General features: G+C 32.7%; 1 protein-coding gene across 8 annotated transcripts in view; it reads left to right on the forward strand.

Annotated features, from left to right (window-relative positions):
- Positions 1–779: 779 nt before the first annotated feature.
- Positions 780–14,389, forward strand: part of LOC111517713 (maternal protein pumilio) — a 402,140-nt gene continuing 388,530 nt past the window's right edge. For 5 of the 8 annotated variants that reach the window (XM_074175055.1, XM_074175056.1, XM_074175060.1 and 2 more), the window contains exon 1: positions 781–1,093. The gene's annotated coding sequence lies outside the window, so the exon portion shown is untranslated. Of the gene's footprint in view, positions 1,094–14,389 lie in introns of all 8 variants that reach the window. The other 3 variants (XM_074175054.1, XM_074175059.1, XM_074175057.1) reach the window with 1 other exon arrangement.

Genomic DNA, 14,389 nt, shown 5'->3' on the forward strand with positions numbered 1-14,389 from the left:
TCGTGATTCAGATACTGTCCCGTGTGAGTGGGTTTTCGGTATACAGATGTTTCTCACTTAGTATCGGTCCTCTTCACCAAAACGTCTAAGAATGGCAATTTGTTGTGGACTTTCTTCTCCATTGTGAAAGTGATAGAAGGTCTTACGCTGTTAATGTGTTTCAGGAAAGCGTCTAGTTCAGTATTCCCTTGGTTCCATATTATGAAGGTGTCGTCAACGTATCTCAACTAGGCTCGGAGTTTCTTGTGTGCTTCTTCAATGGCCAAAGTTTCAAACCACTCCATATATATGTTGGCTATGACTGGTGAAAGTGGCGATTCCATTGGCAGTCCCTTGGGTGAAGAATTCGTCCTTCAGTTGGAAATAACAGTTTCGTACACATCATCCTAGTAATTCCTAGGATTCTGTGAACGAAAATGAATATATTGGTTTGCTTGTTTTGCTTTCGAATCTATCAAGTGAACATTTTATGATTTATCAATTGCCATTTTTTACTACGTCAATAATAATTTTTCAAAGAAAAAGTTCAAAATAAATTTTTACAAGAAACAGAAACAGTATTAGATAAATTCAGAAACCTACACTACTCATTTCGAGTGAATGTAATCATTAAAAAAATTCCCTTGCAATAAGTTTTTTCTATTCGAAGATTATGACCGCGTATCATTTTCATAAAACGCAATTTCTGGAAGTATTATCGGTTATCTACCTAGAAGGATAAACATCAACACGCATCCGTCAACTTCCTTCAAAATCCAAACAGCAGCGACTTCACATCGATGCGCGCGCATTACACTAAAATGGCGAGTGATCTCTTGTAAATTGCTGTCATTTTTAAATCTTTCAATTTCATCCTGTATAAATGGCGTAAACCGCGAATCCTCTGTTTATTGTAAATTGTAAATAGTTTATTGTATAGTTAGTGATAATATTTTGTGTTGTGAATTCAAAAATAGTGTAAAATCCGTGATCGAGAATTGTGTTTGTGTACAGTGGGAAAAATCTTTAACAAAGCCGACGCCGACGTACGGAACTGAAAAAACCTCGAAAATACGTTTCGTTGATGCACAGGCAGACCACCGATACGCAAAAGGTAATGAAATCCTCGTCTTCGATGTGTTAACCTCGTCACTCGACATTTTACATCATATATTCTTTGTGTTATTGCTGTTTGTCAAACGCCATTATTTTCGTTTGAAACCGGGAATATCAAATTGAAATATCATGTAAACAACTGTCATGATCGAAGTCCTATTTTTTATTTGAGAGTGAATAATTTTGAAAATTATCGAATCATTGATCTCCCTTGTTTAGCGTTTATTATCAGGCAAATATAATATGAAAAAACGCATTAGACAGCTGTGGTTTTTAAATGATTGTAGGAGAATACCTCAGGGGTCAGATCTGGGGCCTGTATTATCTGTTTTATATGTCAATGATGTTTTAGTTCTTTAGATCTGTGACAAAGAACAATCAGTTTGTGTTCTAGACCAAAAAAATACAATGATGGATCACAAAACGTAGCTTGAAAACACCATCGATATAGATCTGAAGGAGCAATCTACAATGGGTTTGAATTGTACCTTTCAGGAAGAAATTAGATGGTGAGGACAAAAGAACTCATGGATACATGGCAGTTGTATCGCCAACAGCATAGGAATAACTTCAGTGAAGAATCCTGCACTGAAACCTGTCAGATATAATCCAACGCCCTTCGTGGTATTAGCCAGGGGAGTAGTTGTTTTCTGATAGGTGTCAGCCCATTTACCTACAGTGTAGGGAGTTGAGACTGGCCTGAACGAAATGTTCTTTTAGATGGTTTACTCTGATTTCCACGGTTGATACTGAACAAGAACAAATAGAATGATGGTTCCTATCAAATAAACTAAAAATTAATGAATCGAAAACAGAACATATGCTTTTCAGTATGAGAAATACTGGCGAAATTAGACTCACATCCACGTTTATCAAATTTTTAGGAGTTCACATTGACTAAAAATTGACCTGGCAAATTTTCATGTAAGAGAATATTGAGCATTACTTTCTTACTACAAAGTCTTTCGAAAATCATGAACTTGAGTACCTTACTCACAGCGCCTTTCACGGCCTCATACAGTCCTCCTTATCCTATGCTATTTCAGTATGGGGACACTAGCCATTGCTTGCAAATCTTCAGTATACAGAGAAGAGCATTAACTGTTGTTGTTGCATCTCTTGTGTGTTATATATTCCTCTCGGGAATATATAGATGGGGTCAAAATATCACCAGTACTTCATATAACTTTTTTTCCTAAAATCCTTCGTTACCAAGTAACGGGCCCTCGAAGTTACAAAATGAAAAATGTTTTTCTTTGATAACTTTTCAAGTGAATATTCAAAATTATCCAAATTTTGGTAATTGACTAAACAAATGAATTCCTTCGATGAGCTTTCATGCAGGAGTCAGTTGTTTTGCTACAAAGTCAGGAACGGACTACCCCCAATGGTCCACACCCCAAAACTTTGAAATGACAGATATTTTTCAATATTTTTCAACAAATTAAGGTTACTTGGACAATTTTATGAATAAAAGTACTCGTGTGGAAAGTCGATCGGAGCAACGAGTCTTGATAAAAATGTAGTTTCACTCGATGACATCAAACCCGCTCGTCCACCATTATTTGAAATGAATAATTATCAAAGCAGAAATAATAATGATAACGTTAATTCAACAACATGTATCCTGAGATGTCTACCATTATTCGAAAATATTAGTTTTTAAGAAAAATGGAAATGATAGGTAAAATGTTCATAACGAATTTTTATAATGCAAACACGTTTAACTAACGAAACTCAAGAGCCTCAAGAGCAAACAGAAATGAAAAATCCGCTACAGAAACTGCTCGATATGACCACCTTCTCTCTTTATACATTTTCTTAGTCTGCGAAGACACCCTCTCTGTACTTGAAATAGCATTCCAGGGTCGTTTCGTATGGCTTCACAATGTAATGTTATTCTATTCAACAATGCATCTCTTGTGTGAATAGGTGTAGCGTAAACAAGGCTTTTTAGATGCCCCCACAGAAAGAAATCCAATGGATTTAAATCCGGAGACCGCGATGGCCATGAATATGGCCCACCTCTACCAATCCATCTATTGTGGAAAATATGGTTCAGATGGCCACGCACAATCAAACTAAAATGAGGAGGAGCGCCATCATGCATAAACCACATATCTCTTCGGGTTTGCAATGGAACATGTTCCAAAAGTCCATTCAAATCGTTCTGAATGAATTCCAAATAACGTTCTCCATTTAATCGGTCCTGTAGAACGAATGGTCCTATAAGATGGTTTCCTATGATACCAGCCCAAACATTCACGTTGAATTTCCGTTGGTGTTTGGTTTGCAATACCCCATAGGGATTTTCTTCGGCCCATATATGGAGATTATGAGAGTTGATAACTCTCATATACAGTGTGACCCATTTAAAATGGAACCACCCCTGTAGAATGTGCATTTTTCAATCAATCTCAATTTTTTTTTATTGAAATATTAAGCATGAAAAACTGTATCTTGACACTAACTTTCACAATTTTAGTTTCATTTCCAAGGCACTCTATGGTTTTTTTTGTTTGTCAAAAACGGCAAAAGTTTATTAGGCAATTTTTGTTTTCAAATTTGACTACACCACTGGATTCGTAGTCATTATAAATCAAAACTGTCAAATTTTCATTAAAAAATATTTGTTAACAACGAAGTTACAACAACTTCAATTTTGGAAACAAAGTATTTGTTTGTAATTTTTATTCAGATTATAGACATATTTGAGATCTGACAACACTGTCATCACCAAGTAGAACACCAGTGAATTTGTACAGTGAAAATCCGAAGTCAACAGCTCAATGCGTTCTACAGTTATAACTCCTGAAAATATGGTAATGTGAGAGATTTGTGGTGCAAGCGTTTTGTAATAAAAATCTGACTACGCCACTGGATTTGTGGATAATATTCCCTTAAAATCATTCATTTGAGTGTAGGTTACGAGAAGTGAAAATTAAAATAAAAATTGAATAATTGAATAACAGAAAATTAAAAGTTCATTTTCAAGTTACGCAGTAGTAGACCAAGTTCAGAATCTCATGTCATGGGATCTCCCAATTGCGCTTTTACCAAATCTTGATAGAATCTTGAAGTATTAATGGTCATACTTGTAAGCTTTTTGGAAGTTTCCCAATAATAAATAATAGTACTTTTGTAACAGCGCACCTGGAAAATCACATTTTATGAGATTCTGAACTTACTCTACCTTCTATAGCTGATGAAAACAAAATGTATACAAACAAGTTTCAAAGTATTTATTCAACAATTAATTGCCATTAAGAAAAAACTGATACTAAAATAAACATTGATTTAAAACTAAACATTCAAATTTTTGTGGCTTCTACCAAACCTCCATTAAGTTCAATACATTTATCGTATCTCTTCCGAATATTGTTTACACTATTTCTTATTTGTTGAACTGTAATTTCGGCACAAGCTTGTCGTATCCTTTGCATGAGTTCAGCTCGATTCGTTGGTCTTGTTCTGTATACTTTTTGTGTCAGAATACCCCACAGAAAAAAGTCTAATATTGTTAGATCAGGCGATCTAGGTGGCCATTCAATTAAGTCACTACCTCGTCCTATCCAATGATTTGGAAACTGGTTATTTAGCCACTCTTTAACAATCCTCGAATTGTGCACGGAACAGCCGTCGAGCTGAAAATATAAATTTACTTGTTCCGCAAGAGGCATTTCATCTATTTCGTCCGATAATTGGTTATTTACCCCATTGGTGCTGAAAGAAGCTTCATCACTAAACATTATGCAGTTTAAAAAATTTCTTGTATTTAGGTACTCGCCTTGTGCCCACAAACAAAATTCCATACGTTTCACTTCATCACCTACCTTTAAAGAGTGAAGAAATTTAGGTTTAAATGCTCTCATTTTGTTTTGTTTAAGACATCGTCGAATAGTCTCTCTCGGTAAGTTTAAATCCATACTGGCGACTCGTAAACTTCTGTTTGGGTGGTTTCTAAAATAATCTAAAACAGCACCTTCGTTTAAATTTCTTCTTCGGTGATTATTTTTTAAAATATGTTTGCTGACTGCACCGGTTTCTTTAAATGTTTTGTTAATTTTACTGACGGTGCTTCTGTCAATGGGAAGTCGATTTGGATGTCTGTGATTAAATATCCTAGCTGCTTCTCTTTCACTATGATAATTGTCCCCAGAAATTCTCACAATTTCAATTCTTTCTTCTAATGATAATTGCAAAGCCATTAATAAATGCACGTAACTAACAACTATTATTTTATTTATGATTAACTGTCAAAATCACAGCCTACTGTTGATTTATTATAAAACCTTTGCATAATGAGTTCAGCTTCCTCAAATTATTGATATCTCCTCTAAAAGATTGTTTTAGCTGAGTTATGAAGAATTTACAGGGAACAATTTTTGTCCTGCTCTCTGTTTTATTATTGAATAAATGATTTCCATGCTTTAAATCAATTTGATTTTAGCGGCTATGCGGAAGAATGTACTAAGTACTGCATAACTTGAAAATGAATTTTTAATTTTCTGTTATTCTAGAATACACTTCTCGTAACCTACACTCAAATGAATGATTTTAAGGGAATATTAGCCACAAATCCAGTGGCGTAGTCAGATTTTTATTACAAAACGCTTGCACCACAAATCTCTCACATTACCATATTTTCAGGAGTTATAACTGTAGAACGCATTGAGCTGTTGACTTCGGATTTTCACTGTACAAATTCACTGGTGTTCTACTTGGTGATGACAGTGTTGTCAGATCTCAAATATGTCTATAATCTGAATAAAAATTACAAACAAATACTTTGTTTCCAAAATTGAAGTTGTTGTAACTTCGTTGTTAACAAATATTTTTTAATGAAAATTTGACAGTTTTGATTTATAATGACTACGAATCCAGTGGTGTAGTCAAATTTGAAAACAAAAATTGCCTAATAAACTTTTGCCGTTTTTGACAAACAAAAAAAAACCATAGAGTGCCTTGGAAATGAAACTAAAATTGTGAAAGTTAGTGTCAAGATACAGTTTTTCATGCTTAATATTTCAATAAAAAAAAATTGAGATTGATTGAAAAATGCACATTCTACAGGGGTGGTTCCATTTTAAATGGGTCACACTGTATATATATATATATATATATATATATATATATATATATATATATATATATATATATATAGTTGCAGTTTGCAGTGGCTAGAAGATGACAGTACTACCAACTGTCGAAAGCGCTCACAGATAATTAATAGAAGATATAAAGCTCCAAATCCTTTTTGTGAAATTCAATATTAAAATATATATATTAACACGAAACACGTGTCTATGGTTTGTCAATTTCTTGAGTGCTATCTCCAATTATTAACTTCTTTATTTATATCAAGACACCTAATAAACAATAAACATATTATATATAGATATATATATATAGATATATATATATATATATATATATATATATATATATATATATATATATATATATATATATATAAATCCAACTATCAATAGAGCTTCCGTACATTTACAATTTTCTATCAATCGGGCGTCCGGTTTCAATGAGGCGTCCATATATGGACGCCGAATTGTTTCACCATGCCAGGCAGTTCAGAGGTTCCCTATCTTCCATCTGACAAAATTTCAGATGGGCGCCTATTTATCAATTTCATTGTCAAAATTATATGTATTGGCGTATATTCTAGTTGAGTCTTTTTTATTTTGGTGGCGCTCGGGAGGTACGCGTATACTTGTGCCGTATATTTTTCATACATGTGAGCGATTATGAGGCGTCCATATAACTGACAACAATGCAATAGTTTTTGCGAGAGGGAAGTCTCAATGATTTGTTAGAAATATCGTTGATTTGGTATGTTTGTAGGTCGGCGCCGGTTTCATACACAGGGTGACAATTTGAAAACTTACAAGGTCTATCTCTGAGCAACCAAATAAAATATAAGAAATCGCTGAAAACAACTTTCATAATACAAAGGGAGAAACAAATGATGTGATGACTAACTTGTTTTTTCTCTCACACCCTTGCCCCCAGCCACCACAACTTCATATTTTTGAAAGGCAACCACCTACTTGTGATACATTATCTGAAAGCTCTTAAGATATGCTCTTCAATGGTACTCTTCAAAGCTACATTCGATGCAGTAAGTTTTGGTTCATCAAATAAAAGAATTCATTCAGAATAAATTTTATTTTCTATTATTAATTTAGTAAATTTTCAAAAACATGATTTTTACCATCGTAGCATTAATATTAAGACTTGAATATTTTACGCCTCTTCTATTTTTTTTTATTCGTCTCGATAATAGATAGGGATAGATAGGGAAGGAGAGTGGCACCTTGTTTTAGAGGTCTTTCGAATACCTTTACTACTCTGTCAACAGAAAATTTTTGTGACGATTAGTTTTCGAGATAATTTGAAGTTTTAAAGGTATTTGCATTGAGTTCAACTCTTTTTAAAATAAATCAAATTGTTTTTAAGGTGCAAGTTACGTTCAGAACTCTCATAAAAAAAATAAATTTTTGCTTTTTATGACAACCTGCTAATACGTGTCCATTTGATGTCGAATTATTTGTTTATTACGAGGAGATTTCTCCGGGGGATGGGGTTGGTTACCACCATTACATTTTAGGTAAATTGAGTGGCACCTACTTATGAAGGTTGAATTGCCTCTTCAAGAAGTTGTTAATAAGAATCACCGGTTGAATTTCCATCAATGAAAAATGAACCTATAATATGATTGCCTAATATTCCGGCCCAGATATTCAACTTTTGGGGATGTTGGGTATGTATTTCTGCGTATTGTCTTGGGTTTTCATCCGACCAATAACGGCAATTGTAACGGTTCACGCAACCATTTGAATAAAATGAGCTTTCGTCCGAATAACAGATGTTATAAAGCAGTTCGGGATTTTGCATTAATATTTCACTCATGCCCTCACAAAACTCCTGTCTTCGGTCAAAATCATCCTCATTGAGTTCACGAACAAGTTTAATTTTGTAAGGATGGTATTTGTGGTTTTTAAGGATTCTCCATGCGATCATATGGCTTATTCCTGCCATTGAGGATAAACCTCTGGTACTTAACCTGGGATTGGCGATGACTTGACCAAACACTACAATCGCATTATCGTCATTCACTACCCTTCTCTGAACATCACTTTTTTCATTTAAAACCGAACCTGTCTCCCTGAATTTTGTGACCAAATCCAGAACGTGATTTCTGCTTAGGTGTTTACCAGGTTTTTGCTCGTTAAATAAAATTGATGTTTTATTAGCATTTTGGTCGTTGCCAAAAAATGAAGCAATAACTGAAACCCTTTCGGCAGTAGTGAAAGAAATGTTTAAACAAATAACAATTACGACCCGTTTCAACAAAACAATCGAACGTTGTTATTTAACAAAAAATTGATAAGAAGAACTGCTTAAAATTTTTTTTATTTAGGCATACAAGTTACCGAGTGGTCTGTCTAATGTATTATCAACATGGCAATTTTAACTTCAAATTATCTCGAAAACTAATCGATACAAAAATTTTCTTTTAACAGAGTTGTGAAGGTATTCGAAAGACCTTTAAAACAAGGTGCCACTCGACCTACTTTCCCCATCTAAATAAAGGTCGTCGGACGCACCTCTCTGAGGGGGTGCGTACTACAAAAAATCTGATAAGTCTGAAAGGTGTCCCCCTTCAATTAGAAATCGACGTGTCCGAGCTTTTTTGAAAATCTTACTTTTTATCGAAAAAAAAAAATTCGAAAAGAGGAAGAAATTTCCTATCGAAAAGTCCTGACTACCGGAACTGTAGGACCAATATTTATAATTTTCCCGGAGCTCTGAAATAGAGCTCTAAATCGGGTGTTTAGCCGCGTGTAGGCCGTGCGTGTTTAGGTTAATTTTACAAAAAAAAATTTATAGCATATAAAATATATAAATTGAGGAATGAAAAAATTCAGTCATATACTCAAAAGATAAATTAACAGTAATCTGTCGGTAAAAAATTTTAATGCAATTATTAGATTTATTATGCTATTGTTAATTAACAATTTTTTATCACTCGATTATCATTATTGCAAGTGTGATATTTTTCAAACTAAAAGTGTGGAATTTTTTTCCTTCCATAGAGTTATGATTATAACGGTTAGGAATTGATTTACTTCCAAAATATTGAAAAATTATTATTTTTCAGTTATTTATTAACCATTTACTGCATTTTTGAATTAAAAAGTTTATTAAATAATCGAAGAACAATTTTTTTTTGATTATTATTATTAGTATATTTTTTTTTCAAATCAGAAGCTACATAAAAATATTTTTTTCATCACCTATTGTTTAAAAATTTGTTATAAACAAATGCGTTTATAACATATTTGAATTTATTTTGGATCCTAATCTTTAATAAAAATTATGATTATAAAAAAATAGCGTTTCTTGAAAAATTGTGTGCAATGCAAAAAACCGCATTTGTTAATTTACAATTTTTTTACCACTAATTGTCAATATTTCAAAAAAAAAAATTTGTAAAAAATTAGAATAATTCGAATGAATAATTTTATAAAAAAAATCAAACTTCAGCTGAATATATTCTTTTATTAATGGAGAAAAAATGAGTCTAGCGATTTTTCATTGTATCTCCATTAGTTTAATGAATATAATAATTTAAATGATGAAAAAATAGATTGATTATAGAGCGCCAAAATTTATAAAATTCGATAAAAAATTAAAAAAATTAAAAAAAAAATACAGGGTTGTTTTTCATTCATTAATTGCAACAAGAACAAAAATGAAATGAAAAAATTCATTTGTTTATTACAAATTGTTTATTTATAAAACAATGAAAAATTTTAAAAATTTTAATTTTTTTTTGTTCCAAATAATTGAAAACATTTAAAAACATTTAAAAAAAAATTGTCAACTAGTGGTGAAAATAAAAATATTAACAATAGCGTAATAAATCGAATAATTGCAATAAACATTTTCACCGACAGATTATTGTTAATTTAGCATTTGAGTATCTGCCTGAATTCTTTCATTCCTTGATTTATAAATTTTATATGCCAAATTTTTTTTTTTGTAAAAACGGCCCAAACAGGCACGGTTCACGGCGGCCAAACATCCGATTACGATCTCATTTTCAGGGCTTCGGGAAAATTATAAATATTGGTCATACAGTTCCGGAGTTAAGACTTTATTATAGAAAATTTCTTCCTATTTTCGAATTTGAAAATCTCAATTAGTTTTGAAATAACTAAACCCGTTTTTTATTTTTCACTAAATTGTTTATAACTTTTGCTATTTTCATTTCCGAAAGTTGTCCGTTCCCAAAAACTTTCTAGACGCTATTCCGAATCGAATGACACCTCAACCATAATTTTCGGAGACTGCTGAAGAAAGTTCGGAAAAAAGCACTTCTTGATCAGATTAGTCAAGTTCAAACATAGCTTAACAATCTTTCAACAGCTACAGATTGGGGATGAGAAAAAACAGAGACTCTGTTTTTGCCCATGAAAACACCATAATCATTGGCAGGTTTAGAATTACTGAAACTAGTTCATTGTAGTTGCATAGTAGGTATCTAACTGCAGTAAAACTTAAAGCAGTAGAAAAACAGTGATGAGTGCATCCGATGTTGTTGGGATGATGACAATTTCAACTTCGAGTACGGCATGATTGTTGATCAACAAAATACTAACCATCCAGTATATCGAAAACTGATTCAGGCATTCTACGTATCAAACTCAGATACTAACTCTGACGGTTAAGAATGCGTTAATAATAAATTGTTTTGGTAATAAATGATAAAATTAATTATGAAAAATGTTTCTGTCAATTTGTAGAGAAATGTCAATTATGATTTTCAAAATAGAAAACATTCTCCGAATAATCATTTGAACATTCGAGATATATAAAAAAACGTTCATAAACAATTAAAAATCGTATTTTTTTCTGAATATCATATTATGAAGATAAAAATTTTTTGAATTCCCATACGGTCATACACAATTTATAAACAAATTGCGCTAAAACAGTTTGTTCAACTTACCGAATGTCTTTATTTGATACAGAAACAGGATATAATGATAAATATATAGAAAAATTAAAACAATATGTTATGTTACTAAAAAAAATCATAATGAACAAAATATAATGTTTTTGAACTTTTATAATGTGATCTTGTGGAGCACATTGATAAAAAGAGATTCACGTTCATTACAAGACCAAACACGACTATGATACGATATTTCATCATGGAATCCTAGTGCCTATCTTCCGGCTCCATCATCAGATCAGCTCCAGAGTACCTACCATATTGTCATCAAAATCACATAAAACTGCCAATTTTCATAACGCTACGATCTTTAAAAGATGGTTAAATTAGTTTTCTTAGATTTGACTACATAGTTACATACATACATACAGGTCGACCTAATAAAAGCGTATTAAAAACGAAAAACTCTAGAAAAAATTAAAAAATATTTGGGTCAGTCCTTAAAGAAATATTGAAAAATGCATGACTCGAAAAATCGTATACCATACACGGAAATGAATCTTGACAGGTCTTGATGCCTTCTAGATGGCTATCCTGTGTAGTGTGTATCAGCCAAATGGAATAAATATGACACTGAGTAAATATGACTGTGCTCAACAAAACACTCAGGCACGTCCAATTTTCAACAACCAAATTTTTCAATGCTCAATAACTCAGTTAACGGGAACAACAACTCGACCACGAACTCGGGCTTTGCAACCGTTACCACATCGCCTCTGATAATGTATACCGCAGTAGTAGACGAAACGTCAGGCATAAAAACCTGCAAACCACGCAAACGCTGAAAACAGATTTTACACTGTCATCTACGGCCGTGAATATTTACATTCTTTGGTAATTCATATTATTTATCCTATCGTCTGTCATTTTGGCGTCTTCAACTAGTTTGAATACTTTGAATTCTTGCTGTTTTCTAATGGAAATATACAATGAACTTTTTGTAATTAAAGTTGAACTTTCAATAATCACACCATGCATGTGTCGGTTTCACTTCTCCTATCATTATATTCGGCTCGCTTAAATATCATACAGTGTTAAAATGGAAATATGCCAACCAAGACAAAAATTATCGAATGATATTGAAAATTTCGTTATGGAATAAACTTTTCATGATCAGTCAATATCACTTGGTACCTATGTAAAAATGAAATACATACCGGCTACCTGAAATCCATACGCAATTTGTCGTTGGCACAACGCTTGTTGAAAAACAGATGTGAAGAAATTAAAACCCACTTGCTGCCTACATTTAATGCGGTAAATATTGGCAACGTTGTAAGGATTCCCAATAATCTATTTCATGTATGAAAATATACTTATTGGACTCCCTATTATCAATCAGATGTCTGATGATGGTGTATACTGAGGAGTTCTTATGAATGTTTGACGGACGGACGCTCTACTATCGAATCAATAGTGAACTCAATTTTTTTATGGTGGTAAAAATGTCATGCCAGCCTACAGAAATCAGTTTTCTAGTACTTACCATGAAATATATTCGGTAAATTCTTCAAATTATGATGGACGCCCTATCAGCGCATTCAATGTATGGATGCCATATTGATATCGGGATGTATATATATATATATATATATATATATATATATATATATATATATATATATATATATATATATATATATATATATATAAAATTGATGATGGTATATTATATTATTATATTTCAATGCCTATTACATATACAAGAAAACTCACTTGAATATATAAGCTACTCCCAAATTCATGACTATCCTACATGAAATTGCCAGAACATCCATGCCTTAGACTGTCAAGAACACACAATGGAATATCCTATTGGGCACACAAACTATACAAAGCCCCCCCTGCAGAAGCCAAGGAACTAGAACAATATGCCTGTCATGATGTCAATGAGTTTTTCAATGATACTGTTACATTTCAGAACAACTCATTCATAAAAATTTTGACCTAAGTTTACCGACTGTCAGAATTTTGATGTGCGACTTTATCTCCTTTTCCAAGCTCTTTCGTACCTAATATTTTTGTGATTCTTTTATGTAGGTACAACTTGAAATGACTTGTGTAAAAACTTTTGTGTCCTAGCACCAATTAAGAATTTCAATTTCAACAAAACTGAGTGGCGCCCCCAAGAAACCTCCCGACAAATCAAGCCTATCCCGCATCCAGGGCTCCCAGGTTAACAGCTGCCGGTGGGTGCTTTATGCAGATACCATTTTGTTTTTTTTTTTATAAAAATGTTTTTATTGTAAATCAGTCAGTAGTATATAGCATTCACTTTTCATTCACCTATCATGCATTATTGAATAATCAGTACCAGGATACTACCTAGTGAAAATGTTATCTTATTCATATTCCTTATCCACTGTAATATACAAGGCAATATCAGTGGAGATAAATGGAATATTAGATTACCATAAATTGTCTGAAGTCTTATTCAGCTTTATACCTATCTTATCTCTTATTAGCAGGATGATTCATTACAATTTGTTTTCACAGGCAACAATAACAGTGAAGTTAAATTTGATAAGCATGTTGTATGTAGTCCAAAAGGAAGTAAATAATGAAATAGCTTCAAAACAAGCAATAATGTCTGGAAATAAAATTCATTGCACTGACTTGCAATAATTTTAGACTCATTTTAGGCTCATTTTTTATCCTATTGAACAATATTTCAAGCGAGGTTTAATTGACTACCTTAGGCACACATGGCAGAAGCGGAAATAATTTTTTGGAAAAAACACTTTTCGATTGTGGGTCTCTTAGAAATATATTGAGAATTTTAGGCCCATTTTATGCTTCTATTCCCCGCTAACACAACATAGATTATCAGACTCAGACTATCATTTAATAGGCATATAGATAATGTTGTAACCTCCTCCTGTCATTTGTACAGATTAATTGCACATAACAGTAGTGATTTCAAAGAAACTTCGACCTTAAAAACTTTATTCTAGGCTTTCATAAGATCAAAGTTAGAATACGCGTCAGTTGTGTGGAGCCACTTTTATCAATATCACATTGATAGAAAAGAAGCAATTCATCGACGGTTTTTAAAACTGCTAAGCCTAAAAACCGATGGCATTTATCCTCCAATAGGAACAACCCACTCTGAATTGCTACAAAAGCATAACTTTTGCAGTCTCGAAAAAAGGCGTGAATATTACAGTGTTGCACTAACCTATAAAATTATCAAAAGCATAGTTGACTGCCCAACATTACTGGAAAAGTTTAATATTTGCATTCCTAGAATCTGTT

Source organism: Leptinotarsa decemlineata, unplaced genomic scaffold (genome assembly GCF_025532065.1).
Source record: "Leptinotarsa decemlineata unplaced genomic scaffold, Ldec_3_MD MMD2_tig00000882_RagTag_RagTag, whole genome shotgun sequence".
Lineage (NCBI taxonomy): Eukaryota > Metazoa > Arthropoda > Insecta > Coleoptera > Chrysomelidae > Leptinotarsa > Leptinotarsa decemlineata.